This window comes from Dermochelys coriacea, chromosome 2 (genome assembly GCF_009764565.3).
Source record: "Dermochelys coriacea isolate rDerCor1 chromosome 2, rDerCor1.pri.v4, whole genome shotgun sequence".
Lineage (NCBI taxonomy): Eukaryota > Metazoa > Chordata > Testudines > Dermochelyidae > Dermochelys > Dermochelys coriacea.
Window position 1 is genome coordinate 59,576,925 of NC_050069.1, and position 18,475 is coordinate 59,595,399.

At 38.3% G+C, this 18,475-nt stretch overlaps 1 protein-coding gene across 1 annotated transcript in view; it reads left to right on the plus strand.

The window, feature by feature from the left end:
• Window positions 1-18,475, plus strand: part of EYA1 (EYA transcriptional coactivator and phosphatase 1) — a 230,450-nt gene that overhangs the window by 88,506 nt on the left and 123,469 nt on the right. The window contains exons 2-3 of the mRNA XM_043507718.1: window positions 367-487; window positions 14,522-14,653. The gene's annotated coding sequence lies outside the window, so the exon portion shown is untranslated. The remainder of the gene's footprint in view (window positions 1-366; window positions 488-14,521; window positions 14,654-18,475) is intronic.

Here is an 18,475-nt window from a genome sequence, read left to right on the forward strand (position 1 = left end):
CAATTCAGGACATTGAAATGACTCATAATATGGAAGAATGGACCTCTCAAGCTGCAACGCATGAGCTCTAGCAAGAAGAAAAACTCAGTCAAAAGGTGGAAGGTTTCTGCATCTGTAGTTTCCTTTCCTCTCCTCCATTGACTCTATGATGAACTTCTTTTCTTGAGATGCAGTTTTACTATTGTGGCTAGGTACATAAGAGATTTCCAGTGGCTGAGAATGTATTGCATTATTACTTCTCTCAATCCAAAGAAGTTGCTCTGTTAGCAAAAAATGGAATTGGCTGAGGTGGGAAAATCGGATTAAATAAAAACCCTCAATCATAATTTGGTTTGATAATTATATAGTTTTGTTTTATTTCTACAGTTTTACACTGTGTTACAATCTGAATGCAGTGTGTGCAGCAACCTTGCTTCTGTAGTTTGAGGACCATTAGGACCTACAGAGAGAGAGAGCTACTGATGAAGTGAAGAACTGAAAAATAATAGTATGTGGTTTTCTCTTGTCCTTACTCTTCTGGCTGATTTCTAGCAAGGGAGGCTAGACTTGGAAACAAAAAAGATGCATTGTTGTTGATATTTTCAAGTTATAGTCACCATTTATTCTGTAACAGAAGCTAAGTATTATTACTAATTACTAGATGCATAGTGTTTTGTTAAATGCAAGAGTAATTTTAAATATAATTTGTATTTTGTTGCTGTTTTATGCACATTAATTTATAGAATATTTAAAGACGTTAAACATTTGCATTTTTACACATCTACACATCTTTCATTGCTTGGCTCATTGATCAAAATACACAGGAGAATAACAACATAGACACGTGAATGGATATAACTTTATTAACTTAAATATTCAAATGTTGTGGAGAGGCTGATCCCTGCCTTAACTACTAGGCATTAATTGAGTCCAATAGAAGTATGAATAGCCTCACAGCCAAGGAATGAGGACTTTCTCCCTTAGCTAAATCCCTGGTAGCCCATTGCTGAGTATCACAACCTTCCTCTGGAAAGGTAACACAGCTAATTAAGGGCTGAGAACTGGCTCTTGTAATCAAACCCCCAGTACTCAATTCATAGTTCAGCCCAGTGATTAAATCCACCACTCTGTCTCCAGGAGGGGAAACAAACATTCAGGTGAGGCGCTCAGTCTGGGAGGATTTAAGACCTCCTCTCATTTCACAGGCTAAATGGGTCCACCAATCTCTCCTGGGGCCTGTGCTCAGGTTTACACCAGGTGCTGACCCCTTGAAGCCTCTGATCCTCACTGAGCACTTGCTGCAAGTTGTTTTCATTTATTACCTCCTTCTCTATTTTTTTTTAAATGTACTCTGTCTTATCCTTATTATGTACCAGTATGTTTCAGGATGTTATGAGTAAGGTGGAAAAAAACCCACTGGATACCTTGTCAGTCTTGCCCCAAGGGGAAAATTCTTTCCTGATCCCTAAAAGATTAGAGGCACAGCAAACCTGGAAACTCAGCTATGACAGCTACACTGCCTGTTGGGTAGGGTGGGTAGACAGGCAACTTTCAGCACCAAAATGCTTAAACACACAGGGAGGCGAGGTTTGCTGGAGCCAGTCTGCTTTCTCCCACTCCTGAATTGGCCAATGGACAGCTTGGGGATGTGGAGCTGTGCTCCACTCTCTCCGCCACACACATGAACTCTGCATGTGTTCTGGGTGTGGAGAGAGGACAAGGATGAGTCCACACCCATCCTCCAACCGGGACCCTATGGGTTGGCCATTCCCCTGTCAGTCAAATTAAACTCCCCCGGCTAACATGACGAGAGATTCTCAGTGGGCTTAGTTTTATGCCCATTGCTGTTTAGCATGTATCGCTACAAATACTAATTAAGGATCATGTTCTAACTGGACAGTTATGGGACCTTTGTGGGCCCATAAAACCAGCGGCCATGGGATCCCCAGTATTTTGGAGGTCCAAGTAATATAAAAGAATCTCAGCTTTCATTTTATTAAAAGCAAGTTTCTTGGCTTTTTCCTTGTGAAGTAGCCTTGAAAATAGAAACCAACAGCAAGGATTTTCTGAGGCGCACAAGTTACTCACCATTCCCTCACAGCCACCAAAGACTGGGTTTTGGGATTCAAGGGAATCCTAACCATAGGTCTCTTGCTATTTTTAGGAAGATCTCAGAATCAAGTTGATAGTTACAGGTGACAGTGCTGCCCAAACTGCTGTTAACTTACTGGGGTGCCTGGGGCTGAATCAGAACCTCTGCTGGGCACCCAGTGTGATCTCTAGCCAAACAATGGGAAGCTTAATAGCATGAAAAGTAGAATCAGGACTACACCAAGGTCTTGGGGGGCCCAGGGCAACATCTGAAACTGAGGCCTCCTGCGGTCCCAGACCTGTAAGTTTGCTGTTCTCCCCAAAGGCGTAAAGAGACTCTGCCTTGTGTGTCTGTGGGGGGGAGGAGTGTGCTACCATCTCTCCCTGAAGTCCAGTCTCGCTGCCGGTGGGAGAGCTATCTGTAATCCAGGCTCTCAGCATGGCAAGTAACCTCAGGCCTGGGCGATGATGCAAATGGCAGCAACAGTGGTTTCTGAGCCCAATTGGGCAGGGGAGTCTATCCAGGTTGCAATGCCTCCCACTCAAATTTGGCCCGACCACTCCTCTGTAGTTTTGGGGGTCCTCTCAAACAGGGAGTGTAGGGCAAACTGCCCCTTTTGCCCCTGCCTTTGTGCAGCCCTGAGCAGAATAGTCAAGGTCACTGAGCAAGGAACTATTCCCAGTTCTGACAGTAACTCCCTTTGTGGCTCTTGTTAAGACACAGAGATGAAAATTTTCATCAGGCACCTGTAGATGCTTAATTTATACACCCATGATTTAAAATGTTGGTCTCAACCTCGTTGTGCCTTAGTTTCTACATCTGTAAAATGGGGGTGATTATTCTTACCTACCTCACTGAGGAGTTTTGACAACTACGTAAAGTGATCTAAATCCTAAAACTTAGAGATTGCAGGCAGACCCCTCCAGAGCCTGTGCGCCTAATGAGAGTGGATAAGGAGAAAGGCACTGTTAAGAAGGGTCTGTTAAGTTTGGAATCATTTCATTAAACCTCTCCAAAATCATCAGGCTAACAATAGTGAGAAGTCATGGACAGGAATCCTTTTTCCAACAAACCAAATGTTTTGCAGGCCCTCCTGAAAATGCAAAAGTGAGACAACTTTGAGTATTGTCTGTGTTAGATCTTGATTCTTGTTAATCTGGTTACATATCTGGTTATGGGATGGAGTCTGCCTTAGTAGCAATTATAGATGATATCATCATGAATGAATATCAGATGTTCATGATGATATTGTTAGATCTATCAGTTGCCTTTGATCACGAGTGTGTTTGTTTGACTTGCCAGCATATCATAGTAGAAGTCAATGCTGCTGCCCTTAGGTGGGTTTGTTCATATCTCTGAGAGATTCCAGAGGGCAGTTTTGGTTACTCATTGTTTTGCTCCAAGTGCGCTCTTGTGTGGGATTCAGAAGGGTTTCATGTCCACCTCCCTCTTATGTAGTATAGCAGTGCTCTCTCTCTAGTCTGGCTTTGGGCTGCTGCTTCCACAGTTGCTCTCTCTCTCAGATTGGCACTCCTGAACTTCCAGCCTGCTTTGGATGCTGTGGAGATTTGCTGCAGTAACGTTGCCCTTGGGTTAAATAATAAAAGTTAGTCCATCCCTTCCAGGGTACCCATGTCCAAACAAGAGTCTTCCACCCTAGCCTGAAGCTGGGCAAACCCTTCCTGAGTGTCTGTCTTTTCTTCAGATTTCATTCTTCAGCCACCCCACCCTGGACTCATCTCTTAGCCCTCAGACTCTCCTGGGCTCCCTTCAATCTCTCCCTGATCTCTACCAAACACCAACTCTCAGGGCTTCCTACCTGGAGTGTCTCTTCTATTTTTGGTTTTCCATGGGCTTCTGTCTTGTGCATGGTTTAGTCATATGACCTGCCTGTCATTTTTTTCCATGTGTGGGGATGAGCAAAGTGTGTCACAGGTGGATCTGGACCCATCTCCCCTTCAAGGGCCAGTCACCTTGTGACATATAGAACTGTAGGAATTGCTTTACTAGATCAGACCTGTGGTCCATCTAAAACAGTATCCTGTTGCTGGCCAGTGCCTGATACTTTAGAAATAAGTGCAAGAAATACTGCAGTAAGCAGTTATGGCATAGCCTACATATATAGAAAATGGTTTGCTAAATCACATCTTTTGGAGGTTGGATTATGCTGTGAATGAGGATTTGCTTCCTTTCCAAAACTCTTGGGCTTTGGGGGTATATTTTTGTTTGTTTGGGTTTTTTTTTTTGTTCAATATGTATCTGAGGCCAATTTGGAAGTTTAGTCAGGAAGCGTGGGCCAATGTGCTCTTTAGTGTACTGCTGATACCCCAACTCTATTTCTGTCTCATCTGATCTAGTCAATATTATTGAATACTTTACCTAGTGTTTTTATAAAGAGAGAGCCTGGATGAGAACTAGCAGGTTGAAGCTCAGTCCAGATAAGACCAATGTGGTAGGCTGGGGAAAACATCTGGAAGATGTGGCAAGGCTTTAAGAAGGATATATACTCACCATTTATTGTTAGAGTTCATAATCTGGGGATACGTTTGCACCCGCAGCTGTTGTTGGACAAACATAGCAACAGTAAACCAGGAATACTATTTTCTTCTTTGATGGGCCTAGAAATAGTGATGATTTTTTGGGGGGGATGTAGACCTTGACCCTGTAATGCATGTCTTTGTCACCTCAAAGTTAGACTATTGCAATGCATTCCATAGGGAGTTATACCTTAAATGATTCAAGAAAATGAAGTTGGTGTAGTAGGCAGGCTACTGCATTCTAAGCAGCCTAGCTTCTCATCATGAGCACATGACACCAAACTGGCTGCATGGAATTTAAGGTAGTAGTTTTCTTTTTATATTTATAGAGCCCTAAATAGCTTTTATCCTGTCAGTTTGAAAGACCACCTCTCTGCCCATACCACACTGCTACATTTGCAATCCACAGAGCTCTAGCTAGAGCTCACTGGCTATATAAGATGGAGTTTTTGGCAGGGCATGAATCCTGGGAGGGGGTCTCAACTTTGGAATTCACTCCACCCATACCCAAGGCCCAAAATAGATTGGATCTGATCTTTAGGGCACCCTGAAAGACTCATCTCATTACCCAAGCTTTGGAGAAGGAAAGACTGATACAGTTGGGTGTGGTGAGGTATTTTTTGCCTTTGAAATACCTGGTTGGTTATTTCTTGTTCTGATTTTAGGGAAGCTGTTGGTTTTATCTTCATGTAACTATACTTTTATTTATGTCAGAAGCTCCCAGGATAGGCTTTTTTTAGCTTATATTTGTAAATAAATAAATAAGTTGACATAGGAATTGGTAGAAGTACCTTTGGAACCAGGATAACAGCAGTACTATAAGTTTTGTATGTGATTAAGTTGAGAGTCTTCCCTTTGTGGATGAAATGCTATAGGAGTATCCTGAAGTAGCTATATGGAGAGAGAGAGTGTGATGTCTCTTGCATATTTATAGATTGCAGAACAGTGAGATGCAAAGACTACATACTTAGAATAGTACACTTACTTTAAATGGTGAAAACAGAAGGCAAATTTTCAAATTAGAATGTGAGAATATAGCCATGTGACTCTCATTAACATTAATAGGAACTGCTTAGCTCAGTCTCTATGCACCACTTTGAAAATTTTCCGTAGGTGTCTCCCTATCAATATTTATGCAATCAGAGACAAAATGCACAATGAAGCAAAACCCCAAGATAGAGACATAACTACCACATTCACACAGAAGCAGAAAGCAAATTTGACTGGGAAAAGAGATACTTAAATACAAAAACCCGTAAAAGAACTCATTTTTCAAAAATATAAAAAGAGAAAAATAAATACTTTTCTTATTTATACTTCGAGTCACCTGAACCAGTCAACACTTGTAAAAATAGAAGTTATAGTTAAGGGTATGTAATGAATGGCAGATGACTATCTCAATAAGAGGGTAGATACAGGGTCAGATCTCCAAGTATAATAAGACTGCTTTGCATTGCACTGGTCATACAAATCAGTCCCAAAGCTGGTTTAACCTGCTCTGAAGCTGCTCCGTCTGGGGACTGGACCTATGATCAAATAGCCCAAAGATCCGGGGAGCACAAAGTTGGGCTTAGAGCCCACATCTGCAGTGTTCTCCAACACTGTTGTACATTAAAAAGTTGGGGTGCTAATGTTTAAACAAATCTTGAATGGGGTTAACTTCATTAGTCACCACCTTTGCATTCAATGGCATAAACTCTAAAGCAGATGACTGACATCTGATAGTCTAGTCACCAGAAGGGGAAAAATGCAAAATGAAGTCATAGTATACATCTGGAAATGATCATCATCTTTTGCCATCTTCTCCCTGCCCAACGTGATAGGACTTGAGAGAATGAAGCTCCCAGAAAGAATTTCCAGTCTCAAGAGCATTGTATTACCCTCTTGTACATCCTAAGATGGCCATCAAAGAGTGCTACAGCTGACTGGCAGAAGAATGACCTCTAAGGAGTATACAAAGGCTGTCTAGAAGCAATAGTACCTAAAACCTTTCAAGTCAACTAGCCACCCCTCTAGCTGCTCCCATATAGTGCTAAACAAATAGCTGTCTAAATATCTCCTACACCAAGAAACCTGGTCACACCAATAATCTCCCGTCAAAATAGTATCCCTGGATTGTAGTCCAACACCAATTAGTTCCTTACTCCCATAGTTAGGATCTTGTCAACTTATCTTAACCTCTGTACCACCACCATCAGAATTCAATGATAAAAGACAACTGTTCAAAGACACTAAAAAGAATAAAACAGCTCAACGTGTAACATACGTTCATAGCCCCAAACCTCCCACATTGGAAGGTCCAGCAGACTTCACATGTAACCTCCCCCTCAAACCGTATCCCTGAATAGCATGCCAGTAGATCTCCTGGGTCTCCTCCCCACATGACCAAGGCTGCTTCCATCCCCTTCCAAACTGTCTGCCACCAAGGTTAGGATACTGGAATAATTGTAGGAGGAACCTAAAAGAGATGAGGAGAAATGTATAGCAACCTAACCCTGGGGCAAGAAAAGTGATTTAAAAAAAAAAAACCCCTCACTGTCAAATACCAAGGTGTAGGCAATGCAGCCTCAGAGGGGAGAACTAGAGGTGTTGTTAGAGAACAAGTCAATGTTGGAGGCAGAACAGAACCGAAAGGCAGAACCAGAGCAGAAGTCAGGAGACAAGCCATGGACAGACTCAGGAGCCAGACTAGAACCCAAAGGCAGAACTGGAGTTGTAGTCAGGAGACAAGCCAATGGTCAGACTCAGGAGTCTGAAGTTCAGAGGAAGGTGGGGACTAGGGCCAGAGCAGGAGAAAGTATGGGTTGGAGCAAGGGCCAGTGTAGGAAGCAGGTCTGGTGCAGTCGGGGGGAGGGGGTGCAATGCATTGAGCAGCTGTTGTTGGCTTAAATGGTGATCTGTTGGCCCTTCTGTCCAATCAGGGAGCACAGTCACTGAGTGAGTGTTTATTGTGTCTAGCCAAGCATATTGAGTTGTGAGGTGACCACGACCGGAGTCAGCTGAGATTTTCTCTCCAGTGAAATTTAAATTAGACTTTTGTCTCTTTCATTACTCAAGCTTTACAGAACAATAGTCCTAGTTGTGTAGTGGTACTAGGTAAATATAGCAGCTCAGCATTAGCTCACATGCAGTTGGATTTGGAATATCTCTTTATTGACAGGGAGAGTTGGCCAGTTCAGTGATGTTATAACCCATGATTGCATTTATCTAGGCACTACGATTATAGGAATAAATCGTTCAGAATCTGTACTGATAGGCTTATTCCGCTCTGGATGTTGAGATATTACAATGTCTTTGGTGATTCAGAGCAGGAGAACTAAGACAGCCAACAAAAAGAACACGTTAATATGAACTGCCTTTACTTTCTTCCATCCCCTCCTCCCACCTTCATCGGTAAAGTTCACAGGAGGGAAATGAGCTTCTCATAGTCTGCTCCACAGGACAGTCACCAAGGGGTGTGGGAATTGGTTCTCGAGTAGATACCATAACTTGATTAGGGCCCAGACACAGTGGTGTTGAACAACACATTGACTTTTCAGTAGGCAGTATCTGAAAAGTAATTTCCTGAGCTAACAAGGAATTATGTAAATGGAGGAAAAATCAAATAAGATGATTGATCAAGATGGAATAAATTAAACACTCTTGCATGATGTAGATAACATGAAAAGATGATTTGGGTACAGTTAGCAGAGTTGCACTAAGAAAGCCAATTGTGTGATTACAGGCAGATGAGAGAGAATAAATTAATTCACCCAATAAATGTGTGTTTATTCTTCTGTATTTCCTCTTGGTTTGTATGTAGTCAAAATTGTATATGTTTCAGGATAGAGCTGGTTGTAAAATGGAAAAAGAAGTTTTGTGGGGAAAATTTGAAAAAAAAAACTGTTTTGGCATGTGTCCATTTTAAACAAAGTTTCCATGATTTTTTTATCAATACTTTATATTGAAATGTATATCAAAATCATACTCTATTTCAAAGATTATTTGATAAAAATGTGAAATCTTTTGCAAAAAATGGAAGATTTCAAAGAAGTCAATGATTTTGCACACAAAATTCAGTTTTCAAAAAAAAAAGGTCTGTTTTCTTCAGGGTTTTTTTTTTTTTTTTTTTTAACAATTTCTGTTTAAAAAAAAAAAAGGGTGCACTTCCAGGTTTCATAGAGAATAGATACAAATATTCTAAATGCTTAGACCACAGACAAAGGGACCGATTATGCCACTATTACTCGTATTAAGTAGAACTTTACTGCACAAGTAGTTCAGTTTAAATCATACACTCACTGTGAATGGAATGGTAGAATCAGGCCAAAAGAAAGAAGTCTAAAGTTGTATCTAATTGAAAGGAGATCATGTTATGTTGCTGCAGATGTGTCTGCAAGTGTGAGTGCTTTATAGTTGTGGCTGAAAAATACGCTAAGCACCCAAATATGGGCTAATTTCTGAACGTGAAATTGTGGGAAAATCTGCTGAAGTGGAAAGATAAGCATTCCCCAACTACAAATTAAGGAAGATCAGACAGTATCCTTGACATATACACTCTGGGTGAAATCGTGGCTCCACTGAAGCCAATGGCAAAACTCCCTTTGAGTTCAATGGGACCAGGATTTCACCCTCTATTTCTCCCCATCTTAAACATAATTAGTAAAAATGAGTGGCAATGAATATGCAGATTCATGACATGATTTGTTTTTGTGTAAAACAAATGTTAAGATGCCTCAGGCTTTAAAATCATTAAGATGGATTATTATCTATGGCTTATACAACGTACCTTTTTATTGCACTGAGCCTGGAGTTGTAATACCTGTTGTTTTCAGGTTTGCCCCAAATACCCCAATTGCTTGGGTTGAACCCAGTGTTTTCTCACCAGTCTTCTGCACACACTAAATAGCTATGGTTTGGAAGCAAATTAGACAGATCTAAGACTGAGGCCACTCCGTGCTGAAGCGTTTTGGGATGTTTGTTTTGTCCAGTGACTAAGAGAAAATCTGTTCCTTTCATTTTACATGTTTTGTTACCTGAAAAACTAGTTTGTAATTACCTAACACCATTAATCAAGTTATGAGTAGTTTGTTATAAAATTTTGTTTCTGATTATGACTGTCATCTAACAGTCAATAATATAAGATGGATAATAGAATAAACTTCATAAGTAATGTGTATTACTGTGGCCTCAACTCAGTATTTAGAGACCAGTTTTAATGTATGGACTACAAACTACACATTTAGAAGACCAAATGTGGTGGTGTTTTGGTTTTTTTTGGTTAAACAGTTTTAAAAAAAAGATATTCCAGACTTATTCATGTTTAAATTAGTTTTTGAAACTAGTTTTAAAATAGCTTGAATCCAGTTGAACATTTTACAGAGGAGAATAAAGACCCAAATAATACATTATTAATTGGGACTTATTTCCTTACCATGGACCTGATCCAAAGCTTGTTGAAGTGAATGAAGTGAGCTGTAGCTCACGAAAGCTTATGGTCTAATAAATTTGTTAGTCTCTAAGGTGCCACAAGTACTCCTTTTCTTGAAGTGAATGGGATTCCTTTCATGGAGTTTTCTCTGCCTTGAATCAGGTCCTATGTTAGTGGAAAAACAGGTTCTGCCTGTCCTCCACCCCCAACCATGGTCACCTTGGGTTTCAATAATAAAAGGTGGCTTATGGCTATTAAGTCCTACATTAGGGGGCACATCCTCGGTATCATACCTACTATGTGAAGAGAATACTTAACAAATTAAGCATCTCCTCAACTGAGCCACACTTATATGGTTATATTATACAGATATAGGCATTTATAAGGTCTGAATGTTGTCATATACATTATTATTATTTATTATTTTATACAAGTCCCCAGTGATCTCACCACATGTATTTTCCTGTTTGTTTACTGTTAAAATGATGCTCTGTTTATGTGCCATTTGAGTTTTCAACTATTTTGAGGGAAGACTTATTGGTATTACAGGCTTAATTAATTGACATGAGTAAAGTCATGCACATGCTTAAGTTTTGCAAGATCAGGGTCAGAGCTTGAAATTTTTGCTCACATCTTTAAATGATTCAATAAGATATTAAGGTTAAAGATTTAGCAAATCAAGACTTTGAAAATACTCTCTGAATTCAATATGATTCTTTTCCCCCAGTGGATTTCTGAACCAATACAAAACTCTGAATCAGGGCCTGTAAGGGTATGTCTACGTTGTAGCTGGGTGCGACCTCCCAATCCAAATAGCCAGACACAAGCTAACAGGGCTTGAATTAGCATGCTAAAAATAGCATTGTGCACGTTGTGGTTCAGGCTGCAGCTCAGGCTCTCAAGTCGAGGAGGTAGGGTGGGCTTGAGATTCCAACCTGCAATATCCACAGTGCTATTTTTGGCGCACTATCACGAATCTATCTGCCCCAACTAGGCAGCTCGCTCCTGACTGCAGTGTAGACATACTCTAAAACAGCAAGTCATTTTTTCTTAGTGAATTAATGGGACATGTTTTTACTGTGTAGTGACCTTTGGCTATTTTTTAATTTGCTGTTGTGCTTTTCAGGTAATTTTATGGTCTGTGACACCAGCTCAGATTTGAGGAAACCAGGGTATTGGCAGGCAGCAGCAAGTCCAAATGTCATGCAGAGATCCTGCAATCTGATCCATGCGGGTGGACCGTTATGCCTCCACACGTTCCCATTGAAGTCAATGGGGCTCTGCGAGGGTCTGCCCATGTGGGTCAGGTCGCAGGTTTGGGGCCTACCTCATGCAGCTTCTGAACTGCTATAACTATTCACAGCATTGCCTACAAGAGTGTCTGATATAGCTATAATATATGCACAATTAAAACGTACTGTGCAGTGCGTACATGTTTCAGCTGCTAAAGGAGAAAGAACGATTTTACCATTTGCAGGTGTCACAGATTATATTCAGAAATCTTTGATCAGCCCAGAATTATTTTATAACAGTGTAAGTACTTTATTTACTAGTGAAGACAATAAATAAACAAAAACTCCATAAGTCATCAGTTTTGGTGGCACATTTTTTACAAAGGCCCTGGTATATATGGAATACTATTTTGCATACAGTATTGTTAAGTACAGCAACTTTCTGTAAAAAATTGATTCCACAAAAGGAGGGTCCAGTACAAATTGGTGGTCTTTCAATACAGTGTCTAAGAGCTGTATTAATTATTTGATCTGTTTGTGGGATTTTGAATGTGAAGACATTTATAGCGTTCTCTTAATTAAATCTATGTGAAAAGTTTTAAATAAGAAAAATACCTGCAGATGTACATTATGGGCGGGGTAGAAGGGATCCTCTTACTGTTACTCAGGGTACTGTGATAGCATCTAGAGAGCACAGACCCCTCTCTGTTAGGCTTCAGACACACATAATAAAAAGATGGTCCAGGTTCGTTCTGATTTTCCCCTTTTTGTCTGAACTGGGATTATTTGCATGTGCTAAATAGTTCTTGAACCTCCTGTTGACTTCAAAATAATTTGTTATGCCTAAGAATCCTCATCAGATGTCTCCATTCTGGGTTTTTTTATTTGTTTTACCTTTCCCCACCCAGCAGGAGAAACAGTTCATCTCTGGCTGGCTGGGAAAGGAAGAAAAAGTGAACAGTCCTCCCATAAGGCCACAACAAATTGGAGCTCTATGGATCAGACAGCAAGGGCATCATGATCGCTGTACCATGAGTATCCTCTCCCTCAAACTGGCTGACATCTCTATTATTTGTTTTCCCAATAACAAGAGACAATTACTTGATTTGTAGTCAGTCTGTATCAGTACAGTTAGAGTTTTGGTTGGATATGTAAAAATATACCTTTTTTATTCATTATTTTTTGCTTGCCCTTCTTATTAGTCCAAAAACTATTGAAGAGAAAATAAACTAGTGTGTCAAATATGTTTTAACCACCTTCTACTGAATTGTACACAATATATCTAACTCCGGTTTTGCCACTTCTAAAGAATATTGGAAAATGTGAACGTAACAATCCTCACTGAATGAAAAACATTAGACCGAGAGTTTCTGTATCGACCACATTTAGAAAAAAAAAATAGACGCAAGTATCTTAAAATAATTATGAATAAAAGGACAATAATATGGGTCCACAAAGCCTGCCTCTAAATGTTGTATAAAAATTCTTATCACAGATGCACCCTATATACAAATATAGCTATCAAAATCTAGCATTTGCAAATCAAAATACTGTATAATAATTAAAATTTAGCAATGGAATTTGACTCTCTTTTCTCAGCCAAGCTGATTTGGATATCTAGCTTTCAAATTCTTCGTATGTATTGACCCACTGTGTTTATAGTCACATTTCTTGTTTCCCCTGACCATATTGACCCCCTGTAACAATTTTTCCATTATTAACTACTCTGTAAACAATGGGTTGTTTATGGTCAATTTTATACACCCAAAGACAGATCCTCAGCAGATGTAATTGGCATAGTTCTATTGACTTCAGTGGAGCTATAACAGTTTACATCAGCTGAGGATCAAGTCACCCATTTATTTTTTTTTCTTTTTTGCCCCTGAAACTCTGAAATAATAATTTAGCAACAGTGTTGGCCTATGTGATGCATTCTGTAAACATAAGAATTTTTATATCCAGGAGATACAAGACGAACTTAAGACAAATTTTCAAAAGGAAGGCCTACTTCTTTGGGTGAATTTCAGAAGTAAATCTGAGTATTTGGACCTCTGACTACTTGATTATGGGAACAAATTAAATAGTTGGAAGGGCAAGTACTCGGGGTAGTACCTGCAAAAAAAGGAAGCCGAACCTTGGCCTTTGAGAATTTAGCCCTATATTCTTTTGGGTCCATCCTGAAGTCTTCGGGCCTGTCTCCCCTGGAAGTCAGTGGGAATTTGGCCTGAGAGAGCAACTACAGAGTGCCCCCTATGATATTTGCTCTGCTGCTCCTAACTCTAAAAGAGTCCTGGCATCTTGTGTTCATGGAATGACAATATAGGTTTTCTTGATCTATAACTGAACTGATCACAGTGGCTCAGGAATTAGACATCTCTTAAAGGAGCTCTGTTTTCAGGTAGGAAGTGTAGATTGAAACACATCAATAATAATGTGCTTAATTATTTTTTTTGAAAAAAATTATTAGCACCCTGAAAGTATGCAAGGACTAAAAAGAGTTTAAGCTTTGTTTACATTTAGGCTGCAAGAGGTGCCTCTTGTAAGTATTAAGATAAACAAACTGAAGCTGTTGTTTTCATTAGCATGTAACACAGAGTCCAGTTTCCTTACCTCACATAACACTAAAGTAAAGTTCAGTGGCAGAAAGCAACTTGATCTCCTGCAAGTATAGTCTAGATAAACTACAGTACAGAAAAAAAAAATCCAGATTGTATACCTATTGACATTGCTTAATAAAAACATCTAGAATACTGGTGCTTCTGGGTGTGTTTCCAATAGCAATGTGATTACAGTGCTGTATGGATTAAGTTACAATCCTTTGAATTCTGACCTTCAGTCTAAAACAGCTTTAGAGGTTACTCTTTTTCCGATTTGTGAGATTGCAGCAAAAAAAGAGTTAGTGCTGCTGGAAGGAAGCAGGAGGAGGTGGGGGAGGGGACTTTGAAGCCATATGAAAGGTTTTCCTCTGCAGTTTCTTTGTAACAACAAATACAGCAGCCCGATTCTAAGTCATCATACAAAGTTCCACAATCTAGTATGCAGCAGTTGGGATTTCTGTGACTATAATTACAACTGAGACCCAATGGGAGAAAGATTGGACCCTTGGCAAACGAATGTGCATGATGTAATTACAGTAAAGATCAAAGCAAATCGCTAGGGTTGATTGCAATTAAACAATTCAATGGGGAAACAGTTGATAAAAGTGTGAAAATAGTTGTCCATGTAATGATTATTTTAATTTAGACTTGCACTTTTTCCTTTTCATTACAAGGCCCGAAGCATGGAATATTTATGAACTTCACTTTTAGAAGACACTTCACCATTCCTGTACATCAAAAGAAAAATACTTGTGGATGATTGAAGGTTGAGGACATATATATTTGTTATATTCAGCTAACCCAAGGTTTGTTATTTAGAAAGTTATGAACAAACTTACAGTGTGTGTTTTATGAATAACTGTAAGTCTTTTCTTAACTATTTTGTCAGATTTGAGCTTGGACATTTAATTCTCACTATTCCTCTTAGATGCTTAATTTTTTAAAATTCAGCAGCAAATTCACCTTTTATTAGTTTTAGTCTTGTGTGTCATTGGTCAAAAAAATTATGCAGACACTTACAAATAACCAAGATACAATAATTACCCACTACTCCATCTACTGTTGAACAGTGACTTTACCAATGCTAGGAGGAAAAGAATATATGGCACAAAGTTAGGAAATAATAACAAAACGGAATTTACAACAAATAAACTCATAATTTCTGTGGTTAGTTGACGTGCATATTGTTCTTGCAGAATTTAAAAATCATGAGCTGGTTTGTAATTCAGAACTGAAAAAAAACCAGTGATTTTCCAGCTTCTGTTTCGCCTTATGGGAGGTGCTCACAAAACTGGTTTTGTGCACGTTACCGGAAAAATGGTTAGAGAAAAGACAATCCAGTGTTGCTGAGATGGCGTATGTTATACAGCATACTGAATTTATGTAGCTGGCAAAGTTATTGCACTGAGCAAACTGGTAATGATATTGCTACTTCCATCTTATATGAGGTATCGATAAATCAAAGATGAGGAAAGTTTTAAAAAAGTAGTTCTTGGAGAACTAACGACCTAAAAGCTGGAAATTTGCAAAAGCATATTTTTATATTGTTTACAGTGGCCAATTAATCATAGTATCAGATAACAGCTGATTATTCTATAAGTTAAAACGCAGTCTCTAAATTATGTTTCATTCTTTTATATAACTAAACATTGTTAGGAACTGTTGAATATAACTTATATAAATAATAATAATAATAATCTACACAGTTCATCGTTAGTGTATTTGATGACTTGCTTGTTATAACAAATTATCTATAACTCTTTATAGTGACTGGTGATTATATTACTGTTTTTGAAAATATTCTGTTTTTTCATGCTGAGATAGCATAAAGACAATTATGTAAATCATTAAAAATAGTGTTAGCAGTTCCCAATTTGCTCTTTCCATTTGGGCCCCTATTCTACAAACACTGCATAGCTTTACCTAGGAGCAGTCCCATAGATTTCGGTGTGACTGCCCATATGAATAAAGTTACTCACGTGCTTAAGTGTTTGCCAGATTGAGGTTTTAATATTAAAGGGAAAGATTCTCAAAAGTACCTAAGTGGCTTAGGAGCACATATCCCATATAATTTCAATTGGATTTGTGCTCCCAAGTCACTTAGGCACTTCTGAAAATTGCACCTTAAAAGGTATAGAACTTTGAGGGACCTGCTTACCATTTAAATAATAATCAGAAATTCAATTAGCTAGATGTAATATCCTTAAAATAAAGGCTATTGTTCTTAGTGGAGGAGTTATAGCATCCTGCTGGGAATCTCTGAATCAGGAGTAAGGTCTTGATCCCGCAGCTTGGGCCAGTAGCATGTCATGGCAATAGCCTGCTCAACTGTCAGGGAAGTGGTGCCATTGCTGACTAGAGTATCCACTTCAGAACATTTGATGGATCACAACTATTAGTGGTTTCATATGAAAGCCAAAAATGTGTTTTCAGTGCAGAGACTGCTGAGAGAGGAGAGTGATAGATTTGGGGAAATGTGGAGTAAGAAAAAGTACAGGAAATCTCTCTATATATAGTATTACAGATATTTAAAATGTACTGTCACGTTTAAACAAACAAGACAAGACAAACCCCAAACAAACTTTTTTTGATTTTCTACTGGAATACCATATATATCTATATTCCTCAATATTATACTATTTATATATGTAATATACATATACTTCTATCTTACTTCTTACTGTACCTCTTGTTTAGTGAAACCCTTCAAACGTATATAGTCAGTGCATGACTAGAAGAGCAAATGATAGACATAATCTTCCATTATGAGGGTAAAAAAGAAAGTGCACATCACACAATTTTTTTGTTCATGTATTTTTAGATTGAAAAATAGTGAACCCTCAAGATAACTGCTATCAAATTAGATTTGGAATACAGATAGTATGCATTCCTTCTGCAGAAAGTCTGTGGATTACATGACTTTGTATTCATTTTACAATCTATAAGTATCTCAGAGTCACAGATATTAATGGATTATTTTAAAAAGTGGTATTTAATTTAATGTAGCCATTGCTATATCTTTTGACTAATAACTACAGTCAGCAGTTTGCATGTTTAATGATTATGCATTATACCTTAATTCATCATTACACATATTAGGTAGTTCTTGAAAGAACATAATTCAATATTAATAATTTATTAATCAAGCCCTGTCCTTCCTAAACTTAGTGATATTTTTCAGAAGTAATTGTTTGAATGGATGACTTCTGCCACTGTTTTTCTTTGCTTGTAATCACCAAAGACTTTCTATTTTTGATCTACTCAGTAGCATGAAGCACTAAGAGCTCCCATCAAACATTGCAAACTTCTACTACACCTAGGCATGTATCTAGGCCACAGCTGCTATGTGTAAAATAAAATTTGTTTGGAGACATAGGAAAGATATTGTCTATTTGAGGGGATTCAAATGTTATATTAATGTTATTGTAGGGAGTCCAAAAATGAACTTAATTCAGTAATATAATAATCTTAGAATGTATTTTATTTTTGTTTTCAAACTAAAAAATATACAGGTAGTCATCCTGTGAATCTGTTTAATGTTTATGTAGTACTTTTTATGTGGAGACAAATATTGAAATACTTAATACCACAGTTCTGCATCATGATTTTCTGTCTTTTTATCTAGTCAATTTTTGTAATATGCCTGTCACTGCAATATATGTAAATGCCCCCAAATTACTGTTCTAAGTTAGCCCAGTTTTACTTGTGTTAAAACCAGTGGGAGGACTTGTGGAGCAAGGAATTATTTAATGCAAGTAAGGGTGATGGAACTACTTCCTATGAGCTTATCTTACACTTAATATGGCATACGTATAAAGAGCCCAGTTTTCATTTCTTATAAATCCTTGGATCGCGATTGGGTATACAAGGAATACAGAATAAAGACAAATTCAGACCTGGTGTAAACATATGCAACTGTAATGAAAGTCTGTTCCAAATTCAGCAATAATGTAAACAATTATATAATTTACTGGTGGGGTGCAAGTGGTAAATAGCATAACCTGTGCTGATTGGGAATTCGGTGACATGAGTGTTCAAACCAAGGTGGTGAATCAAGGAACACAGCTAAGAGGCTGTAAGGTAAAGCAGAACCCTGCTTGATGTATGTGAAATGCATAATCTGGCCTTTTATAGCTATATAGGATGAGATCATCAGCTAGTATAAATCAGCATATTCTTACTGATGTCAATGAAGCTATGCTGATTTAAACCATCTGAGGATCTGGCCCATAGTATCAACTGTATAATAAGTTCATAGTTTAGATCATAAAATGAAATAATTATATTGACTATCTGATGTCTGAAGACTGGACTTCAGCATAAAGAACTTTAAATCACAGTTTAATGACTATATAAACAAAGAGAACCCTATTTTATCTACCAGCCTCCTCTTTGTTGCTTTATTATATATATTATTATATATTATATATTTATTATATATGAAACTGTTGTGTTTAAATAGGTCCAATTACCATATTATCTTCTGCCAACTTGAATGCTCCGGAACATGTTAAAAGATTCAGAATAGATTTTTTTCCTACAATGCTAAGGGCCCTTTTTCTGACCATCTTATACCTGACTATAGCTCACCTCATGTCTGCCACCACTGTATTAGGCTGTGTGTGTCT